At 45.9% G+C, this 21,509-nt stretch overlaps 1 protein-coding gene and 1 pseudogene across 1 annotated transcript in view; both read left to right on the plus strand.

Moving 5' to 3' along the window:
- Window positions 1-21,509, plus strand: part of LOC125740334 (tripartite motif-containing protein 16-like) — a 109,608-nt gene that overhangs the window by 28,826 nt on the left and 59,273 nt on the right. The gene's annotated exons all lie outside the window — the stretch shown is intronic.
- Window positions 5,897-21,115, plus strand: LOC125740317 (NACHT, LRR and PYD domains-containing protein 12-like; annotated as a pseudogene).

Here is a 21,509-nt window from a genome sequence, read left to right on the forward strand (position 1 = left end):
ATGCTAAATGGGGTTGATGTCAAAATTAAAATGGTTCAAAACAAAGATGAGTTTTTCCTCATGAGCAAAGATGCTGAACAGTAAAATAGTTAACACAAAATAGTATCAGGATGCCTCTTTATTATAAAAGTTTCGCTGTCAAACTGGGCCACGCGAGTGCCTTGCTCACAGCAAACACGAAATTTCTGATCGAGAGAGTCTGCATGAAAACATTCAGCGTGTCTGCGCACAGGAATATTTATTTCTATGACAGCTGCATAAAACCGTTGTCATCAGACTTGTAGATACTGCCCTGAGTGATCGTGACAATTATCAATACACATCCGAAGACAGCCTCGGGAGAGCACTGGTTAGCGCTTTACACTGGCAAATTTTTCGATTCATACGGTAACCCTCTGTACCATCCTGGCTTTTCCGAGAAGCATAAAGACTTTTATGACAAAGAACTGCGACCATCTCGTTTACAGGACAAAGCAGGTTCAACACGATCTCAGTTTAACGTGTGGAGGCTTTTCTTTTTCTAAAATTCTGTCGTTTTTTAACTATGACTTGAGAAGGAACCACACTGTAGTTTTTCATTTTGTTTCTAAATTTAAATATGTCAATCATGTGAAAAAATTATTTACCAAAGCGCAAACGGCGATGTGTTGTAAGGCTATGAATAACGCATGTTACTGTGTGTGTTAAATAAAAACCACAGACAAAATATCATGGTTTTAATGTTTTATTAAATAAGTATAAAAACACTTTCAAATTTAAGCCAGTCTGGTTTTAAGAATTTTTGCGGGGAGCTACGGGACAATGGAGACCCGGTAATACCTTTGGGGGGTGCTGTCACATGGCTCCTCGTTGACATTCTTGTTCTAGATCACTCCTATGAGACGGCAGACATCTTGGTTGGGTATGAGAGTACAAGGCATGTTGAGACTTGCCAAGCCCTGTAGAAACTCGCCCAGCCCACAGGTCTTCTTGCCTCAGTCACATTATGCGGGTTTGTAATGTTTTTATGCAAATCGAGCATATATGGGACCCCACGAAAGTTTTACAATTAAAAACAAACTCCCCACGTGGGTTACACACAGTGACGGTAGTTTTCAAGCATTTTGCCTATCATATATTCAACTCTTTTTTTTTGTTACGTGATACTATATTTTTAATCACGTCAGCCATGTAATCCTCAGCTGGGGCACGTACCACCCCTGTGTAATCCGGTGTTAGATTTTTTTTTCGCGGAGTATGGATAGGGCATTGTATAGGTGCAGCGCTGATGCAGGCACTACATAAGTTTTGTTTACATTCTTGTTTTCCTTTAACTTTGATTTGATTGGGTACTGTTTTATATCCACCAATCGGGAAAAGGGGAGGGGGGAAACTCTGCCGGGGAAAAAACTATTAAGAAAGGAAGAAGCTTGTGGGAATAGGGGAGAGAAGACTGTCCGTTTTGAGAGGGACTGTCTTCAAGCCATAGAGCGGAGAGAAACGCCGGCACACCCGGCCACATGAGAGACGCTGCAGCGGGGGGCGCTACACCTGCATCATCTACGGGCTCTTTTGGGGGTGGTCAGCAACAGCCTTTATTGATAAAATGTTGCGTATCTCAGAATCCATTTCACTTTTGGCAGTCTGTTTTATCGTAACTTTAGGAGCTGTGGCATTATGCAGTTTTCAAGCTGCGCCTTAGGAACCAGTTACATTTTCCTAGCGTGCTCCATTTACTTATCCCCGCTGAAAAAGACTGATGAGAAACGGTAGCACGACACAGCAGGTAGAATGAAACCCCCACCAGTTTGGTTTATCACCTTTTCTTCCTTATTAATTATGCTCGTTTGTTTGCCAGCAGTTTAAGGTTACTCTTTTGCTTCTTTAGTTTTACAATCTGCGCTTTAGTTAATGGGATTCATTAACTCAGAGTTTCATTTGGGGCATTTTGTACTTGTTTAGAAATTCTGCGCGCTCTGGCTTTTCTTTAAAAGGGGACTTTTTGTACTTAAAAGATAATGTGTTTTAACTTAAAAAAGAAACATTAAAAGTGCTACACAGCCCTAAACGCCACTATAGCCTAAATTTTAAACCTGAAATATCACATTAAATTTAAAACTTGAAATAACACATTAATAAATGTAACCATTGTTTTAATACAAGCTTTAAAATTACTAATTTAAATTTTAACTAGGGTTGTGGTGGAGGGGGGTCGGAAGGAAGGGGGAAAGGAGGGGCTGGCAGCTGGACCTGTCAATGCCTCTCATTAGTCCGGTCATTAATGTTGTGATGGTGTCAAGTCTTTGGATGATCCTGAGCATATCCTCCCTGATTAAACCCCATGTTCACCCGATTCCTTGAGTCCTGCTCCTGTTTCCCTGGTCCGTGCCCCCCCACGCATAACAGACCTGGGTTTTTAAACATTGTTCTCACAGGCATTATTGTCTTGAAGCACTATTACGGTGTGTGAGTGGATTAAAACACATTTGTCTGCGCAAACTAATGAGGATTATGTTTGTTTACTCGTGCTGATGACTATAGTTTTTAATATAACGTGCCACATTCTTTACCTTCATCTTGTTGCCTAGAAGCAAAATTCATAATTAACAGTCTAATGTGATGTTTTCATATTTCAATAATCGGCTGCTTTGAATTTACACAGATGTCCTGTATTTTTACATATGGACTGTAATAGCAGCACAGCAGGCAGTAATTTTCTGCTGGATCAGTGAAGCCTCCATTCCACCACACCCTGCCTCGACATGCCCGCCACCCCCCACGCAAATTCCTGCACACCTGAGCCGGATGGACCTGTTAGAGCGGTTTGTCTGTATCAGCACTTTGGGTCACCTCGTCTTAACGTTTGGCATTTCTCTGCTATGTAGAGCGGTCATTTTTACTTTTTGAAATTGGTCATTTTAAAGCTTGTATTAAAACAATGGTTACATTTTCAGTTTTCCAGTTCTGCATCACATACCATTTTACCAGTGACTGTACTGGGTCTTTCACTGTCCGCATTTTGATTTGCTTTGTCGTCACTGGAGGATTTGATAGTCTATCCAGCAGAAACACAGTGTCAGGTGGTAGTTATGTGTCAGGGCTCTCTGAAAGTGGGAGATGATGAAATCTGTCTGTCTGTCTGTCTGTCTGTCTATCCATCTGTCCACTGAACTGTTCCACCCTCCTTTCACTTTCATGAGCTCTGTAACGCCCCGTGACCACAATAAAGGAAGTTGCAACATCTTTAGAACTACTGATTTCTCTCTACAAAACCAGAATCAGCGCGTTTTGTCTGCCTTCCTGTTTAGTTCAAGGTAAGACAGACAATATTTTACCAAAATGATTTTAGCTACTTATGTAGTAGTTTATGATTTTTAATTTCCTGGCCCAAGTAAAAATATTGTTAAAAATACATATATTTCAAATTAGTATAATTAGCCACATAAGAATGTTGCTTCTCTCTTTGCATGTATGTCTCAGTGTTTCTCTGTAAGCTGTTTTGTGCAGGAATTCTCACTTACACAGTACTTTGTTACATTAGTTTGAGTTTCCCTGACACAACATACTAAAAACCTCAAGTTTCACTTTAATCACTGTAAAAAAAATCCCACCGGCTAAACTTACAAAAATTAGCTACCTGAATTGCTTAAAAATATGACTTGTTTCAAACTGATGTTCTGAGTATGAAGAACTTGAGATAAAAATATAAAGCAGATTTTCTCAAAAAAGAAAAGTGACAACACAGCAATCCCAGGTGCTTCTTTAACAATAAAATTACACACAATTGACTTCAAACATGTGTTACGACCTCCAGTCTAGGGTTGGAGTGTAACAGTATTAATGGGAAAGAGGAATTAAATAAAGGGACAAACAGGATAAGGGGCACGGGGGAACACCAGTGGATAAAGGGATTTCTTTGTATTTTTTACATTTTATTCACACACAATGCGGACACTGAACAAGTAACCCAGTGCAGAAGACCTCAGGAGTGACCACAACCAAAGTAACAACCAAAAATCCCCAACTACCAAACCACCCACGGCTAATCGCACCTAAACGCAAAAGAAAAGGAAACCAAAAGACAAACAATCCATCTGACTCTCTAACCAAATAAACGGAATCGAACAGACACTCGCAAAACAAAATGACAGTCACTCTCCACGCACCAATACCATCACACATGCAGAACATGCACACAAGCCAAGGCGAGAGTGACCCGAGGGGGCGAGCTAAGATGTAAACAAAAGAAAATCGAGCGGGCGGATCGAAAGTCAAATAGCAAATCAAACACAGAATCTGAATCAGAATCCTTTTTATTCGCCAAATATGTTTCCATACAAGGAATTTGCCTTGGTGGTGCTTTTAGAAGACACTACATTACAAAAAACATAGAACAATTATCAAAGGTATGTACAGCAAGTAATAGATACTAGACTGGCAATTGGGTAATGTGATAATTATATGGTAATTAGTTTTTAAAAGTAGCAGTAATGATTTACAGTCGGATGTGCCATCATCACCCACCTTTACACACGGATTGGGGAGCCCCTATCAGTCCTGGCAGGAGACCAACACGTGAGTTCCAAGAAATGCCGGGCAATGCCTGCTCTATCCCACAGCTGAGCTCCAGGTCTCCCCCTTTCCTTTAAACTAAATTGGGCGCTGCATGCAGGCAGGGGACGCGCTGGCCAGGATCACCCCTCCCCTCAGGCAATGCACTCTTAATTTCCAAATTTTCAGTCAAAAATAATAAGACAAGTGTCCTTCAGCAACGCTTTCCGTCTTTCCTGAAGATGAGATAAGTGTCCTGCGAACCGATCAGTGGCGTGCAAAACGTATTGGGCAACACTGTCCATAGGAAAATACCTCAGAAAAACAAGATAAGCGTCTTTGAACAGGGTAAGCATCCCAGAACAAGGATTTTTTTTAGGACAAGATAAGCATCTTGACTCCTTTCATGAGAAGCAAGCGATTAGTGAAAAACATGTTTGTGCAGTTCGACTTTGGCACAACAATATTATGGACGACGTATTTGAATCTCAGGATGATCAGTCCATACAGGATCAGAATCAATCCACACCTCAATCACCTCATATGTATGTCTGAAGGTGGAGTTGGAGGTGCTCCACCGATCCGTGAGTAATGGAGCCAATTACTGACAATCACACCTTCCCAAATAAATACAGTAACAGGAGGACAATGATTAATTCTATGCTACGTGGGCGACATAATCGTCCGCAAGTTAGTCTTAATACATGCCATCATCCCTGTCCCAAAAAAGTCTGACTTAACCTGCCTCAGTGATTACAGGCCAATCACTCTTACCTCAGCAGTGATGAAGTGCTTTGAGGGGCTGGTTGCACATCATTTCAATGCCAGCTTCCCTCCCTTCTTCTATCCCCATCATCAAATTCCTGAGGATACACATCTCTGAGAAGCTCTCCTGGTCTATCAGCACCTCAACACTCGCTAAGAAGGCACAGCAGCGAGTCCACTTTCTGAGAGTACTCAGGAAAATCAAGCCGAATCAGTAGCTGCTTGTGGCCTTTGATCGCTCTGCCATCAAATGTATCCTGGCATACTGCATTACAGTGTGGTATGCTGGCTTACTGCATTACAGTGTGGTATGCTGGCTTACTGCATTACAGTGTGGTATGCTGGCTTACTGCATTAGTGTGGTATGCTGGCATACTGCGTTACAGTGTGGTATGCTGGCATACTGCGTTACAGTGTGGTATGCTGGCATACTGCGTTACAGTGTGGTATGCTGGTTTACTGCATTACAGTGTGGTATACTGGCTTAATACATTACAATGTGGTATGCTGGCTTAGTGCATTACAGTGTAGTATGCTGGTGTACTGCATTACAGTGTGGTATGCTGGCTTAGTGCATTACAGTGTGGTATGCTGGTGTACTGCATTACAGTGTGGTATGCTGGGTTACTGCATTACAGTGTGGTATGCTGGCGTACTGCGTTACAGTGTGGTATGCTGGCGTACTGCATTACAGTGTGGTATGCTGGGTTACTGCATTACAGTGTGGTATGCTGGCGTACTGCGTTACAGTGTGGTATGACGGCGTACTGCATTACAGTGTGGTATGCCGGGGGCTCATCTGCAGAGAGGACAATCCTCTAGAGGGTTAGAAACTCTGCCCAAAAAACCATCAGCTGCCCTCTGTCATCCCTGGAGGCCATCTCCAGATCCCTCTGCCTCCCCAGAGCCTAAAACGTCCTCAGAGACTGCACGTCCCGCCCACCACTTGTTTGACCTGCTGCCCTCTGGTAGGTGCTACAGGTCCATCAAAACACACACTGCCAGACTCAAGGACAGTGTCTTCCCTTAGGCCATAAGATCACTGAACAACAATAAAAAATAATCCGTGTGCAATATTAGTCTTTAGTAATTACAAAAACCAGTTTAATAATACTAATCCTTTTCTATTTATCTTACTCATCCAAAGTATTGATTCTTGCTACTTGCGTCCTTTGGTTGGCTGTTTCTTACATATGTAAACACAGACAAGTATTTATTTGTTTGACTGTGTTTTTCAGATGTTTTATTGCATTGATCAGGAGCAACATTCTTAGTTTTGTTGCGTATTTTATATACAATGACAATGAAGTTTCTATTCTATTGTTATTCAGTCTCAGGTGCCAGTACTCTCAGCAGATATTGTGCGGAGTTGGTACTCTGAAGAGACAAACAAAGAGGTACTGCATACCTGTGAGTACTCTGTAACCCTTTCTTGCTTTGGATCAATATAAAATAATAATCATGTCGTATTGGACCAATCAGAAGATTTAAGATTCGACTACGGAGCCAGAAAGACCAAACCCACACGAATAACACACCACACTTAAAATAGCAATCAAGAAAAACTAATTTACTGCAATTAATGTGAAGCAAAAGTAATTACAAACTGGCTACCCGGGTAGTAAAAAAAACATATACATAAATCACCAAATCCTTTGCAATTGTTTGAAAAGTCCACTCAAGTCTCCTGTTGCACTCATGGATAATTTAATGTCCTCACCACCTTTGATAAAGACGTTCGTACCGCACTGTAAAATGGGATGAGGTGTGTACAGTATATGATGAAAACCAAGTGATGTTCCAAGTTTGGGGCTCTCTGCATCCAGTTATTGAGGTTCAGTTCCGTGGGCTTCTACTCGCCATCAATGTATCCGAGTTTTGAGCTCTCGCTGCAGGTCATACAAAAAAATCTGACCGTGCGAAGTTCCACTAAAAACATGAATCCACATGTACTCCGTGGTAATCGCAGTTTGCTGTATAAGAGCTGTATCATGCTATAATACTGACTCGGATATTTTGTATAAAAAAAGAAAGCCTAATATTTTAAAATTAGCCGCTTACTCAAACAACTGCTCTGCTCTCTCCTCGGGGCAGAAGAAAGCGAAGCCACACAGGCGCGTACCGCACAGACTAACCGCGCATTGCTCTAATTGGCTGAATTACTCCAATCGTAGTTTATATGCGAAGTCAAATTAAATTAAAATAAAATTAAAGTTGCTCCGTGACCCTCTTTTCTTTGTTTGATTTAATATTTAGCCAAAATATAAAGTATTATCAGAGCGAATTAGATAAGATGAGAATTTTTATGTAATTAAATTAATTTTAATTAATTCCTAACCTGGGTTGCAACTGACCTACTTCAAGCACTGAATACATTGAAAGCAAAGTGTATAGTTTCATTTCCAACGTACCCATTGAATACGAAAGGAACATGTAACGTAATGGCTATACTCCTTTTAGATTCATGCACATGGTGGAATTCGGCTCACCGTTATCAGACCAAATGGTCAGTGGACGTCTCTGCCTGTGACTGCAAACTGCCTGTGAGTAAAAACTGACCAGTTTGCGTTGGTTGTAAGATATTACAGCTGGTAAACTGACTTTTGAATATAAAGTTAACATTACTTTTGGTTTTTATTACAGGGTCAGACTGCGATACACAGGAACTGGTTTCTTTACAGCCATAAACATCAAAGCAATGGCTCATCAAGAGGTTTGACTAAAGCATTTCGGTAAATGCAGCATTTGATGCATTTTGTCCCTAAACACCAGACACTGAAAGGCAGGGAAGCTTAAGTTGAGTAATGAGTAATTATTTTCAGCTGAAGGTTGCTGAAAATAGCAGACAAAAAGCTCCCTCTCCGCAGAGCTCTTCCCCAGGCTACTTCCGTACCGTACCGCCCTGCAGCAAATGTTACAGACGTACTGTAACAGAATAACTTCATCTAAAATATGTATAATTATACTGGATGCTACCTTAACATGATGTTTGTAGTCTATTTTGATTTTGACCCTATTGTTTTAATGTGCTGTATTTCGTCTTTACTTTAAACTGTTTATATTGGACAGGTCTCTCTTGTAAAAGAGATTTTTTAAATCAGTGAGACCAACCTGGTTAAGGTTTTACTAATAATGCAGATAATAAACACGTGTGTTTCATATAGTAATGAAAAACAGTTCAGTGCATGTGTGTGAGTGACCGTAAGCAGGTCTGTGAGATCTCATGAACTCATCTCTGACATTCTGCACTCTCAGAACTCGCTTGTCGACCTCCTGCTGGGTTATCTGAAGGAGCTTGTTGATGATGAGCTGAAGGAGTTTAAACTGAAACTGAGTTGCTCAAAGTTTAAAGAGTTAAAGCCCTTGGATAGAACAGAGCTCGCCGATATGATGATAAGTTCCTACACGGCAGATGGTCACACTTGAAATCCTGAAGAATATGAACCTGAATGACCTTGCTGAGAGACTGAAGGAAGACTTGCAGAAGTGTAATCATATTTTTAACCTTTCCTGTTTTTAATATAAAATTATTTTTTAAGATCTTAAAATGGATGTATTATATAGCATTAGCATTGTTACAGACTGATGTTGAAGATTAATTAGAATTAATTAATTACAATTTTTTTCTTACTTCAGGTAACCAAGCAGGAAGTGAGCTGGGTGACATACTGGAGAAAAGTAAGAGTTGTGTGTTATTATCTACATGTTACGATCCGTGGCCGGTGAAAGGGTGATTGTTCGGGCAAGTGAGCGAGCAAGGAAGGAGCAGGTGAAGTCGGGGAAAACGGGGATTTATTCAGTGGTACAGGCAGGGCAGGACGGAAACTGGCACTGACATTCACAAACATCAATGACGGTTCAGGAACTCAGGCAAGACACGGACTGAAATAGACAGAACTGGGCGAAAATAATCGGACACAGCTGGCCAAGATCAGGGAAGCACACGTGGATAATCAGGGGGCGTGGCACACAGGAGGATCGTACGAGCTGGGCGTGACAGAACCCCCAGAACGCGCCTCAGGGGAGGCGACGGACAAGACGAGACTGGGGAACCAGGACCTGGAAAACAAGATAAAAAACCATCAACGAGGCACTGGCAACAGGAGGGACAGACACAACTGACACAGGGGCTTAAGCCATGACAGGACCTGACACAGGATGGGGAAGGCGGACAGACAAGTCAGGAAGGGAGACACCGAGGGAACAGGCGGAACGAAAGGGCCAGGAGTGTACGGAGAGAACACTGGAGGACGAGGAACAGAGATGGGAGGAATAAAGGGACGAGGAACGGAGACAGGAGGGACAAAGACGGGAGACCAGGGAGAGAAGGAGGGGGAATAAAGGGGAGCCTGGGGGAGCCCCAGCGGGTGACGGGTGGCAGCCGGAGGGGCTGCAGGTGGCCGGGAGGCTGAGGCCGGAGGGGACCTTGGAGAGGCTGAGGAGGCAGGGCGAGGGACAGACGGAGGGGCTGAGGAGGGAGTTGGAGGGAGCACCAGGGAAGGGGACGAGGGAGCTGAAGGGGACCCTGGAGAGGGCAAGGAGAGGGGGGGAGCCGCTTCAGGCGGCGAGGTCCTCCGACGCGCTGGAGTGGGGGGAACCGGAGGCGACAGAGGAGCCACATCAGGGGAGCCCGCAGGCGACCGACGAGAAGCCGGAGGTGGGAGCGAGGCAGGGCGACGAGGCCTCGGAGTGGGACTCGCAGGCGATTGCCGACCTGGAGGCCCAGGACCCGCAGGTGCCGTCCGAGCCCCAGCACAGGCGAGCAAGGGTGAGCCAGGGGGCAGGGCCAACCCTGTGCCTGTGTCCTCTCCCCTTGCGGGACACATACATGCGAACCCTTGGTGGGGGTCGAGCTCTCCGGGACGAGGGAAGGGAGGTCCCTGAGGGGTCCCATTCCAGCTCCTCCACCTCTAAGGAGGGAGGAACGGTGGTTTGAATGTCCGGGACCTCCTCGGGGACTGGGGCAGGAGGGACAGGAGTGGGGTCAGGAACAGGAGCTTCAGGGGTTATAGTCACTGGGGCAGGTGGAGGGAGTGCCCCGGGCGTGGGCGCGGGAGCTGCAGGCAGAGGGAGCGCCCCGGGGAGTCCTCCAGCTCAGGTACTCCTCCTCGGTTACGGAAGGTGCTTTTGTCTTGGGGTCCGTCATTCTGTTACGATCCGTGGCGGTTGAAAGGGTGATTGTTCGGGCAGGTGAGCGAGCAAGGAGCAGGAAAGCAGGCGAAGTCGGGGAAAACTGAGATTTATTCAGTGGTACAGGCAGGGCAGGACGGAAACTGGCACTGACATTCACAAACATCAATGACGGACCAGGAACTCAGGCAAGACACGGACTGAAATAGACAGGACTGGGCGAAAATAATCGGACACAGCTGGGCAAGATCAGGGAAGCACACGTGGATAATCAGGGGGCGTGGCACACACGAGGATCGTACGAGCTGGGCGTGACAGTACATGTATGTGATGTTTCAGAAAAATGTCCATGATGTGAAATTTAAAGTTTTATTTATCACAGTCAAATAGTGAAAAATGTATCTCTCTTTGTGTCTGTGTGTTTATATTTGTCCTGTCATATTGGTCAGGATCCTGTTGAGAAATTGTCCATTTTCCTCCCATATTTCTTCAGGGGAACTGGACAGAATAAAACGTAACCTGAAGCAGAAATTTGAGTATGTATTTGAAGGGAAAGCTAAGCAAGGACAGTCAACACTTCTGAAAGATATTTACACAGAACTCTACATAACTGAAGGGGGAGCTGGAGGAGTCAATGATGAACATGAAGTGAGACAGATTGAAACAGCATCCAAGAAAAGGGGAACAGAAGATACTACAGTCAAGTGCAATGATATATTTAAACCCTTACATGGGCGTGTGACACCTATCAGAACTGTACTCACAAAAGGGGTCGCAGGTATCGGGAAAACAGTCTCTGTGCAGAAATTTATTCTTGACTGGGCAGAAGGAAAAGCAAACCAGGACATTCACTTCATATTTGCTCTTCCTTTCCGGAACCTGAATTTGGTTAAGGATGAATTAAGTCTGATTGAACTGCTTCACCACTTTGATCCAGAACTAAAGTCATTTCAATCGACTGAGCTGTTAAGGTATAAAGTCTTGTTCATATTTGATGGTCTAGATGAGTGTCGCCTTTCTCTAGATTTTCAGAACAATAAGAGCTGGTCTGATGTGAAAAATAAAACATCACTGGATGTGCTGTTGACTAACCTCGTTAACAAAATTTTGCTTCCATCTGCTCTCCTCTGGATAACCTCCCGGCCAGCAGCAGCCAATCAGATACCTCCTGAATGCATCGACCAGTTGACAGAGATACGAGGGTTCAGTGATGCCCAGAAGTAGGAGTATTTAAGGAAGAGATTTACTGATGCAAGCCTGTCTGAAGGGGTTATCAGACATGTGAAATCATCAAGGAACCTCTTCATCATGTGCCACATACCTGTGTTCTGCTGTATTTTAGCCACTGTCATTGAGAGACTTTTTCGCGAAACTAAGAGAAGAGAAATTCCAAGGACTCTGACTGAAATGTACACACACTTCCTGATCTTCCAGACAAGATTAATTAAAAACAAGTATAGGCTCTATTCCTCTGCGACCCAGAATAGGACAAGCTGGTACACAAAACTGATCGATGTTTTTCATCCATCCAATGAAACTAATAATATTAAATGCTTCCTTCTAAAACTTGGTAAACTGGCTTTTGACAACCTTGAGAAAGGCAATCTCATATTTTATGAGCAAGATCTGATAGAGAATGGTGTTGATGTCACTGAAGCTTCAGTTTACTCTGGAGTGTGTACAGAAGTCTTTAAAGAGGAGTATGGGTTGTACCAGGAGAAGGTGTACTGCTTTGTGCATCTGAGCATCCAGGAGTATCTCACTGCTAAAACTCTGTTACAAAAACTACTGGGAGAGACAAGACCCAGCTCACAGAACATTAAGGAAACAGCCCAGTACATCAAGGGAAAAATAAAGGAGAATTTATCTCCAGAAAGGATCATCAACCTGTTCCACTGTCTGAATGAACTGGGTGACAATTCTCTAGTAGAGGAGGTACAAAGATATCTGAATTCAGGAAGTCTTTCAGCAGAATATCTCTCACCTGCACAGTATTCAACTCTGGCCTTTGTGTTACTGATGTCAGATGAGGAGTTGGATGTGTTTGATCTGAAGAAATTCTTCAGATCAGATAATGAGCACTGGAGGCTGCTGCCTGTGGTCAAGACGTCTAAGACAGCTCTGTAAGTGATGTGAGGATGTAAAAACATGTCTTGTCTGGCAGTAAAACATTAACATTGTTTGAAATATATGAAATATACAATTTATTCCTCCTAATGGATTAATAACTAGGTTATATTTGTTTCTTGATATTCTGAACCCAGATTTTATAATGAATGAAGGTAGTGATGTAGTAAAAACCACAAAAGTGACATTTCCACTAATATTCACTGTACCTTTCGATAACTGGGACAGCATCCTAACCTGTTATAGAATCACAGAGGGCTCTTTATCTGGAGGGTTTACAAGTGAAATGATCCTTTATTTGAACAAGTACAGGTATATTGGTGTGCTTCTCTTCTCACTCTCCATGAGAGACACAGACACATTTACAGGTGAGAATAGGCTTAGGGGTCATAGCACAGGGTTGGCTGGTGTCCAGCACTCCTGCAACTGGAGGTTTAATGGCCTTTATAGGCCCACAGACATGTGACTATTATGCTGAATCTCAAACCAGAAGGTCTGTTAGGTTAGCTGTTCAAACCCAGGCATAAGGACTCTTCACCCAATCAGTGCTCTAATTGGTAATCAGTGAGTTGCAGTGAAAGCCCACAGACCCAATAGCCCTTTCTGGTTAAAACTGATTAGACCATTGTAAGGCCACCTTATAGGACACTGCATCACATTCTCTCCACTAGAATGGCTCTCATCGATACACTTCACCACATCTTCTTGCTCTATAAGGCACCATCTCCCGTGAAGGGGGCACCCTAGGGCAGCAGCTGCCCCCCCTATTTACCCTCTGAGTCCCCCAGTGGCCTGTGCTGCTCGCTTGTTTTAATGTTGCTGTCAGTACTATTAACACTGTAGGTTATATATGTGTCTGTGTCTTAACATGTTTTCTTTTTCCAGGCTGAACAGCTGTAATCTCACAGAGTCATGCTGTGACATGTTGGCTTTAACTCTCAGATCAAACTCCTCTCCCCTGAGAGAGCTGGACCTGAGTAACAATGACCTGCAGGATTCAGGAGTGAAGCTGCTCTCTGCTGGACTGGGGGATTCACACTGTAAGTTGGAGATACTGAGGTCAGTCAAGTTTGACAGTACAAATACTAAGCTTGTACTTTAATATTATAAAGTGTTTGTGTGGCTGCAAGGAAAGTCAGACAAGCGAACCACTGCACTCAGACCATTTAATTCCCACTAAGCTGGTATCAATTTACACTTTTGACTTTTCAGTTCTTTATATTTTCCAGAAAAGAGGACAGGATGCACATGTTTTGCTTTAGTTTTGTCATACTGACTTAATATTGTTTTACTCTATACTAGAGTAAATGCATGGGCTGGATTTTTCAGTTTCATAACAGAGGAACCTAAATCTCATTTGCTGAGGTACATCCATCCATCCATCCATCCATCCATCATCTTCCGCTTATCCGGGGTCGGGTCGCGGGGTCAGCAGTCTCAGCAGGGAAGCCCAGACTTCCCTCTCCCCGGCCACTTCATCTAGCTCCTCTGGGGGGATCCCGAGGTGTTCCCAGGCCAGCCGGGAGACATAGTCTCTCCAGCGTGTCCTGGGTCTTCCCCGGGGCCTCCTCCCAGTGGGACATACCCGGAACACCTCCCCAGGGAGGCATCCCGGAGGCATCTGAATCAGATGCCTGAGCCACCTCATCTGGCTCCTCTCGATGCGGAGGAGCAGCGACTCTACTCTGAGTCCCTCCCGAATGACTGAACTCCTCACCCTATCTCTAAGGAAGAGCCCAGCCACCCTGCGGAGGAAACTCATTTCGGCCGCTTGCACCCGCGATCTCATTCTTTCGGTCACTACCCATAGCTCATGACCATAGGTGAGGGTAGGAACGTAGATCGACTGGTAAATCGAGAGCTTCGCCTTTTGGCTCAGCACTCTCTTCACCATGACAGACCGATGCAGCGCCCGCATGACTGCTGACGCCACACCGATCCGCCTGTCGACCTCCCGCTCCATCGTTCCCCCACTCGTGAACAAGATCCCGAGATACTTAAACTCCTCCACTTGGGGGAGGACTCCAACCCGGAGAGAGCATTCTACCCTTTTCTGGCTGAGAACCATGGTCTCGGATCTGGAGGTGCTGATTCTCATCCCAGCCGCTTCACACTCGGCTGTGAACTGCCCCAGTGAGAGCTGAAGGTCACGGTCCGATGAGGCCAACAGAACCACATCATACACAACACACCTAATCCTGAGGTCACCGAACCGGACACCCTCAAGGCCCTGGCTGCGCCTAGAAATTCTGTCCATTAAAGCTATGAACAGAATCTGTGACAAAGGGCAGCCCTGACGGAGTCCAACCCTCACCGGAAACGAGTCCGACTTATTGCCGCCCATGCGGACCAGGCTCTGGCACCGGTCATACAGGGACCGAACCGCCCTTAAAAGGGGGCCCGGTACCCCATACTCCCGGAGCACTCCCCACAGTACTCCCCGAGGGACACGGTCGAATGCCCTCTCCAAGTCCATAAAACACATGTAGACTGGTTGGGCAAACTCTCATGAACCCTCCAAAACCCTGCTGAGAATATAGAGCCTGTCCACTGTTCCACGGCCAGGGCGAAAACCACACTGCTCCTCCTGAATCCGAGGTTCAACTATCTGGCGGACCCTTCTCTGCAGGACCCCCGAATAGACTTTACCAGGGAGGCTGAGGAGTGTGATCCCCCGATAGTTGGAGCACACCCTCCGGTCCCCTTTCTTAAAGAGGGGGACCACCACCCCGGTCTGCCAGTCCAGAGGCACTGCCCCCGATGTCCACGCGATACCGCAGATGCGTGTCAGCCAGGACAGCCCCACAGCATCCAGAGCCTTGAGGAACTCCGGGCTAATCTCATCCACTCCCGGGGCCCGGCCACCGAGGAGTTTTTTGACCACCTCAGTGACCTCCACCCCCAAGTCCCCATACTCTGTTTCCATATCAGAAGGCGTGTCGGTGGGATTGAGGAGGTCTTCGAAGTATTCCTCCCACCGACCCAAAACGTCCCGAGTTGAGGTCAGCAGCGCACCATCCCCACCATAAATAGTGTTGATGCTGCACCGCTTTCCCGCCCAGAGCCGCTGGATGGTGGACCAGAACCTCCTCGAAGCCATCCGGAAGTCGTTCTCCATGGCCTCACCAAACTCCTCCCACACCCAAGTTTTTGCCTCAGCAACCACCAAAGCCGCATCCCGCTTGGCCTGCCGGTAGCTGTCAGCTGCATCTGGACTCCCACAGGCCAAAAAGGCCCGATAGGACTCCTTCTTCAGCTTGACGGCATCCCTCACCACCGCTGTCCACCAGCGGGTTCGGGGATTGCCGCCGCGACAGGCACCGACCACCTTACGGCCGCAGCTCCGGTCAGCCGCCTCCACAATGGAGGCACTGAACATGGCCCATTCGGACTCAATGTCCCCCGCCTCCCCCGGGATATGGGAGAAGTTCTGCCGGAGGTAGGAGTTGAAACCCTCCCTGACTGGGGGTTCTGCCAGACATTCCCAGCAGACCCTCACTATACGCTTGGGTCTGCCAGACCTGGCCGGCTTCCTCCCCCACCAGCGGAGCCAACCCACCACCAGGTAGTGATCAGTTGACAGCTCCGCCCCTCTCTTCACCCAAGTGTCCAAGACATGCAGCTGCAAGTCCGACGACACGACTACAAAGTCGATCACCGAACTGCGGCCTTGGGTGTCCTGGTGCCAAGTGCACATATGGACACTGTTATGCCTGAACATGGTGTTCATTATGGACAATCCGTGACGAGCACAGAAGTCCAACAACAAAACACCGCTCGGGTTCAGATCGGGGGGGGCTGTTCCTCCCAATCACGCCCCTCCAGGTCTCACTGTCATTGCCCACGTGAGCATTGAAGTCCCCCAGCAAATCAAGAGAGTCCCCAGGAGGAGCGCTCTCCAACACCCCTTCCAAGGACTCCAAAAAGGGTGGGTATTCTGAACTGCCGTTTGGCGCATAAGCGCAAACAACAGTCAGAACCCGTCCCCCCACCTGAAGGCGAAGGGAGGCTATCCTCTCGTCTACTGCGGTAAACCCCAATGTACAGGCACCCAGCCTGGGGGCAATAAGTATGCCCACGCCCGCTCGGCGCCTCTCCCCGCGGGCAACTCCAGAGTGGAAAAGGGTCCAACCCCCCTCAAGCAGACTGGTTCCAGAGCCCAAGCCGCGCGTCGAGGTGAGCCCGACTATATCTATCCGGAACTTCACAACCTCACACACCAGCTCAGGCTCCTTCCCCATCAGAGAGGTGACATTCCATGTCCCTAGAGCTAGCTTCTGTAGCCGAGGATCGGACCGCCAAGGTCCCTGCCTTTGGCCGCCGCCCAGATCACATCGCACCCGACCCCTATGGCCCCTCCCATGGGTGGTGAGGTACAATTATACCAAATAAAATACTCTTTTATTTTGTGTAGCTGCTGCATGGGCACCTTCCTGTGTCACATCAGCCGCCTGTCAGCTATGAGAGATGAATCACTCCTGTAATCAGCTCTCACTGTACTGTACAGATCTGTGTGGACCACAGTGTTTAAAATGTTCAGGTGCTAAGGTCTCTCAAACAGAATTGCTGAAAGTACTGTTGCATACTGAATTTTTTTCCAATTACCTTTTAAATTCATAATTTGTACAATTTAAATCTAAAACAAGCCCTGCATCAGCTAGGCTGGAACGAGATCTAACAACCTGCCAGGCCTGCATTAGCTGCTGAGGATGTTCACATCTCCTCCTTTCAGAATTACTAGTTAGTTTGGGGCCACCTGGCAGAAAGACAGTTGGCGGCTGCAATGGAAACAGTTTTATTGGTCTGAATATGTTATGGGAGGAGTCACATAGCATTTTTGCATTGCTAATTAAAATCAAACATCTGCACTTATTTAAATGTTACCTTCTGTTTATGTAAAAGCTGAAATGAAAATACACAATGGGAGCTATTTGTATGGGAAATAAACTACCTTGAAAAGCTTTAGGTCAGTGCACAGATACATTAGCGGTGTGTCAGCTTTTGACATCCACTCTACACATATTCTTCTGCTGCCAGTGTTTTCGCAGCCAGAACATGGGAGGCTCTGTACCGCCCTCTCCTTGGGGGGATCGTCAGCGATTCTCCTTGGCAGTCAGATGGGGGTGTTTCCCAGCTCTGTTCTGATCTGGATGTGAAGGTTAATCTTTCCCAGGTTAGTCTCCTGTGTTGGGTAAGGAGGCAGGAGACACAAGGTTACAGTGGACACCCCAAAAGTGCAGTGTTTATTTTAGGGGAAAAAGGGGGTACATTTAGAAAGGGCACACGGGGGGCTCCTTGGTCATGGGCTGAGCAGATGGGAGGCAGCAGTCCTTTCTGCGTGGTCATCCTCCAGGCCGTCTGTCATCAGAGAGAGAGAGACGACAAGCGGCCTGCTCACCAGTCGGCTGTGGGGACTGGAGGATGACCACACATCAGCCACATCAGCTGCCGGCTGCTTCCTGTTGACTCTCCTCACTTCCTCACAGGTATTTCTGTGGCCAACTGTGGGGATCTAGTGGTTTCTGTCCAGTGCTGTGGTGCTGATCGTCACCCTTTGGGGTTTAGCCGACTTTCCTGCACTGGTGACATCACACTGTTTGCACTTGGCGTCACCCCAGGGCTTCATCCTCTCTGCCATCAGTGACCTTCTTGTGGCAGGAGTCCTGGGAATACAGTTGTTCTAAGTTTCCTGCAGTTGGTCGCTGTCATTGGATGGTTTAATTTTGAACTGAGCTGATCATTTGTCTGTTATTTCAGTCAGTGCGGCTAAAAGATGAGCTCCAGTGCACTGTGTGTAGTGGCCGAAGGAACAGAGGCACACAGGCAAACCCCTGAATGGCAGCTTTTTATCAGGAACAGGGAGGACAGGGATGGAGGAAAAGGGGGAGGTGCTGATGGGCTGTTTGTCTGGTGGGTCCAGGCCAGTCGCTGGTCGCTTTGGGCACATCAGCACTGGCATTCTGAAGAATCGTTGCCACTTGTATTTTATCCAAAGTTTTGTGATTTCCTTTCTATAGGCTGTCAGGCTGCAGAGTCACAGAGGGAGGCTGTAGTTACCTGGCTTCAGCTCTGACGTTAAACCCCTCATATCTGAGAGAGCCGGACCTGAGCTACAATCACCCAGGAGACTCAGGAGTGAAGCTGCTCTCTGCTCTACTGGAGGATCCCAATTGTAAACTGGAGAAGCTGAAGTGAGTAGAGAATGTGTGTGTCTGACACGTTACAGATACTTAAGCATGTATGTGAAGAAGAGGCACCAATAAATAAATGGATACAGCAGTACTATGTCATTCTGCTTCTCCTGTAGTGTGGACCACAGTGGAGAGTGCAGGACAAGACCAGGGTTCCATAAATGTAAGTTTGTTTGCATGTTTTTATGAATACAGACGCTCCTCTACTTACGAACGGGATACGTTATGAACGGCCAATCGTAACTTGAAATGTTCATAAATCACCATTCAGCATCATTTTAATGGCATAAGAAAGTATGATGAACCAGCAGTACGCAGCCAGAAGTTGTACTACCCAGAACTGGGGCGCAGAAGAAAAAATTGATGCTGCGGACAGGAAACGGGAGCCCAGTGAACACAATTTGCACTTACAGTCCTCTTCGTTCGTATGTCTGAAAGTTCGTAAGTTGAAACTTCGTAAGAAATGGAGCATCTGCAATACCTTTAATACTGATTTATGATTGTATCCATGCAGCCTTTTAAATGAGTCCAGTTCTTTGCACTGTATGTAGATGGATTTCCATGCTCATGTTTTGGTGAGTTTCTCTGTCTCATGTTTGACGACATCCAAAGGGGAGAAACAAAACCGATATTATCAAAAACATTATTAATTCATCAGTTCTTTTTTAACATACTGCTGGGTTTCAGTTTGTACATGACTGGTTTCTTAAGTATAAATGGTATCTGGCTACAAATAAATACTTTACAGCTGATTACGTCATACTTGTGTTTGTGTGAGAATGTAACAGGGTGAAAAACAATGGAATTAAAATTGTACATTGGTAGCCCGGGAGGTTGGCATATTGGGTCTGTTATGTCTTAGGCCTTAGGCAAGAAGAGATTGTTTTGAATACTGTATAACCTCGCTTCACGATAGCTGCCTGCAGTAAGTTCCGCAAAACTTAATTCTACAAAAAAAAGCCATCCCTTTGTTCTTTTTTTCCGTATGCGTTTAGTGTACTTTTTGTAGATTGGTTAGTATTGTCTTAAGACGGCACCCATAGTCTCCCCTAAACTGGCTGTGATGCCGAGCGTCTTCTCAGTCTGTGCTTAGTGCAGCTGGAGGGAGGTGAGTGTCTGGAGGGGTTAGAGGGAATTTGATATTTTGAAGAGAAACTCACTTTAAGTGGTAATCTTTGGTGTACAATGTTATGATCTAATATGTTCAATGAATGTAATTTTATTTACCTGTAATTAAGCCCAATGGCGTAACTTTGATTTGAATGTGGGAGGGGGGGAAGGGTCAAAACCCCAATCCCCCAGTAATTTACGCCCATAATTAACCCTGATAGTTTATCATGAGCAGCATTTCGGCGCATCTTCCTGAGGTATTTCTCATACTTGAATTCCTGCTTCGCTAGGGGATGCTGTGCTATTTTTATATTTAATGTATTTTATAGAATAGTAGAGTGCAGGCTAAAGTGCAGTTGGGTCCCCAGCGAGTCTCTCAGCGCGGCGTGTCTCACAGCGCAGGGGGCAGCCGGACCGCCGCAGACTCGGGCGGCTACATGAGTATATTGGGAATAAAATGTGTGTATTGGAGCGAGTTCTGTGTTAGTGAGTGTGTGAGGTGTGACAGTGATAATGATGGAGATGCTGGGCTTCGTCATGGGATTAATCGCTCTTCCTCTTGCCTACAGACTCCTGCCAGCTGACGCTGGACCCCAACACAGCAAACAGATACCTGTCTCTGTCAGAGGGGAACAGGAAGGTGACACGGGGGTCAGAGCAGCTATATCCTGATCATCCAGAGAGATTTGTGTGGTCCCCCCAAGTTCTGTGCAGAGAGAGTCTGACTGGTCGCTGTTACTGGGAATCTGAGTGGAGTGGAAATGGAGCCTGGATAGGAGTGACTTATAAAGGAATCCAGAGGAAAGGACAGACTGACTGTCATCTTGGAGCCAATGACAAGTCATGGATGCTGTTCAGCTCTCCTGACAGATACTCTGTCTCTCACAATAATAAACAGACTTTCATACCCATAGAGCCCTCAGGCTCCCGCAGAGTAGGAGTGTATCTGGACCAGGCGGCTGGTACTCTGTCCTTCTACAGAGTCTCCTCTGATGGACTGACCCTCCTGTACAGCTTCACCTCCTCATTCACTGAACCCCTCTATCCAGGGTTTTATATTTATCCAGGCTCATCTGTGTCGCTGTGCATGTTGGGATAGCTCACTGTGTGCTGGAGGAATCATTTTACCATATCAGAGTGTCACATGTCATTGCAAATCCAAGCAAAAAGGTAAAATCTCTGCTTTTTAACCAGTATAACCTTTGTTACTCTGTCTGAAGTGTGACGTATGTTACGCAAAAATAACCAATAAACATGGAAAATTACTTTTTTGAAAATGAAATTTCTGATTAAAATATAATGTAATCCTAATGGGGGGGTTTCCCCTCCCCTGTATATGTACATTATATATATATATCCATCCATCCATTTTCCAAACCGCTTATCCTACTGGGTCGCGGGGGGTCCAGAGCCTATCCCGGAAGCAATGGGCACGAGGCAGGGAACAACCCAGGATAGGGGGCCAGCCCATCACAGGGCACACTCACACACCAGTCACTCACACAGAATCTCGTGTCCGCCCCCTACTGCCGTCCTACGGTAACTGCCAGTTTAATGTCAGTCACAGGATGTGAGACGCTGCGTTCCCTCAATAAACGTCCCCACATACACAGTTATTATTTAACGTACAATAAAACATTAACCTGATAAAAATTA

The sequence above is a fragment of the Brienomyrus brachyistius genome, chromosome 4 (assembly GCF_023856365.1).
Source record: "Brienomyrus brachyistius isolate T26 chromosome 4, BBRACH_0.4, whole genome shotgun sequence".
In the NCBI taxonomy this organism is placed as follows: Eukaryota; Metazoa; Chordata; class Actinopteri; order Osteoglossiformes; family Mormyridae; genus Brienomyrus; species Brienomyrus brachyistius.